The sequence below is a fragment of the Canis lupus genome, chromosome 1, assembly GCF_011100685.1.
Source record: "Canis lupus familiaris isolate Mischka breed German Shepherd chromosome 1, alternate assembly UU_Cfam_GSD_1.0, whole genome shotgun sequence".
Taxonomy (NCBI): domain Eukaryota; kingdom Metazoa; phylum Chordata; class Mammalia; order Carnivora; family Canidae; genus Canis; species Canis lupus.
In genome coordinates this window covers 109,870,169-109,872,873 of record NC_049222.1, presented here as the reverse complement: position 1 = coordinate 109,872,873, position 2,705 = coordinate 109,870,169, and positions in this window count along the sequence as shown.

Genomic DNA, 2,705 nt, shown 5'->3' with positions numbered 1-2,705 from the left:
CCCCGTCTTAGCTGTGATTTTATAAGAGAACCACATCAGGTTCTTCTGGCAATTTCCCATTAAACTAAGTGCCATTTAGGTGACTTGGGGTCTCAGTAGATAAAGAATTTCTCTTAGCACCACCCATAGTGTTTTCTCTTCTCATCATTGTTCCTGAACTAACAACAATTACACTAGAAACTTGAATAGCCTTCATAATACTACCTGATAGCTTTGTGTGTTCAGTATCTTAATTGTGTTCAGTATCTTAATTATCAACTAGGTAATAATACAACAGAAAACCTATTGCAACAATTAACTTGAATTAATGAGTTTATATTAGGATATGTATTACTGAATTTTAGTGCTTTCTCAATTACTCTTGTGTGATGAGCCAGCCAGAACAGAAGTATTTTGATATTGTAAAAACGAGCACCTCCGGACTAGTGCATACTAACCAAATTTTAGCCTCACTTGGAAAAACCTGGTTAAGAATTATCTGAGCCGGGATGCCTGGGTGGCTCAGCAGTTGGGCGGCTGCCTTCGGCTCAGGTCGTGATCCTGGGATCCGGGATCGAGTTCTGCATCGGGCTCCTGCATGGAGCCTGCTTCTCCACCCTCTGCCTATGTCTCTGCCTCTTTCTGTGTGTCTCTAATAAATAAATAAAAATTAAAAAAAGAATTATCTGAGCCCAGGGGCACCTGGCTGGCTCAGTTGGAAGAGAACTCAACTCTTGATCTCAGGGTCGTGAGTTCGAGCCCCATGTTGGGTATAGAGATTACTTAAATAAATACAAAATAGATAAAATTTTAAAATTAAAAAAATAAATCTAAGCCCAGAACCTAATTCTGTCTTCATGCAAACACAAAGTCCTTTTTATAAGGTTTTAATAGGTCCTAAATTTTCCTGTAAGGGCAACTACTGAGTAAAATGAGGGAAGCTTATATTGTGTTTTGTATAAAACTCAGCCAGGGGTTGTCAATAATTTCCAAAAGTCATGTTCCACATGGCTTTGGATAATTAGACATCGGAAACCATGTGTTTCCAGCTGTGTTGGGAGCTGTCTACATTACCCGTGTAAACATCTGGCTATTTCCTTGGGTTTGGGGGAGGTGGCCCTACAGTTTACATATTGAAATTTATATTATAAGTTATCATTTTATTTCTCTTTTTTTGGTTACAGTTAGGGCAATATAGAGGTTTTTTTTTTTCTAAGATTTATTTATTTATCCATGAGAGACACACAGAGAGAGGCAGAGACACAGGCAGAGAGAAGCAGGCTCCTCGCAGGAGCCCAATGTGGGACTTGATCCCAGATTCCGGGATCACGACCTGAGTCAAAGGCAGCTGCCCAACCGCTGAGCCACCCAGGCGTCCCTAGAGATTGTTTTTAAAGTCATGTGCAGTGGCCTCCAGCTGGCTCAGTCAGAAGAATATGTGACTTTTGATCTCAGGGTCGTGAGTTCAAGCCCCACATTGGGTGTAGAGATTACTAAAAATAAATAAATAAATAAACTTTAAAAAAATAAAATCATGTGCAGATGGGCATCTGCATATTATCTGGGAACTTCATTTCAGCAGAGCCAAGAGGATGTTCCTCAAGCTGACATTCAAGCCAGCACATGCAGTGGTATGGAGTGATGATCATAAAACATGAAAATATTACATGATAGATAACTGATCTGTTGGTAAACAGTCATCACCATGAGCTCCCTATTATTTCCACCCTGGCTCTCCCCTCCCACCCCAGCAGCCAAAGGGTTAACACTGGGCATATCTGGAGGGAAGGGGGTTACTGTCTCAAATGCTGTTGGATGCACTGCTCCCTTTACCAATCAGTAAATATTGGTGTCTCCTCCCTGGGCACTACAAATATTTGCTGGATGTGGATGACAAGCAAAGAGCTGCATACCTATGCTCCTTTATATACAATAGCCCCAAACTGGAAATGCCCCAGTGTCCATTTCAGGTGAATGGATAAACAAACTGGTGCACCCAGACAGTGGAACACTTGTGATTAAAAACAAAAAGGAATTAATGGAGGACGCCTGAGTGGCTCAGCGGTTAAGCATCTGCCTTCCAGCTCAGGGCGCGAGTCCTGGAGTCCCTGGGTGGATTCTCACATCTGGCTCCCTGCATGGGGCCTGCTTCTCCCTCTGCCTATGTCTCTGCCTCTCTCTCTCTGTGTCTCTCATGAATAAATAAATCTTAAAAAAAAAAAAAAAAGGAATAAACGGATGTGTGCAAAAGCATGACTAAATCTCAAAGGCATGATGCTAAAAGAAGCAGGACGCAAAAGCTACCTGCTAGAGGATTCCACTAATGCGAAATTCTAGGAGCGACAAACTAATCCTCAATGACCAAAAGCAGGTCAGTGGTTGCCTGGGCCTGAGGGTGGAGAGAGGGATAGAATGCAAAGGAGCACCAGGATATTTGGGGATGGTTGGGAATATTGTGGATCTTAATTGTGGTGGTTTTCACTAATTATTCATCTGTTGATTTTATCCAATTGCCTGCTTTAAAGGATGCAGTTTATTATATGCAAATTATACCTTAATAAAGTTCACTGTCTCCCCCTTCCCCCCCTCAAATAAAGCAGATTGGGGGAGGGAGTCGAACAGGCCTAGAAATATTGTTGAGGAGAGACAAAGCTGTCATCACCCTGTGCCTGCCAGCCTCTGTCCTGTTACTGAGTCTAGAATGCAAGTCCAAGCCCAAGGCAGGG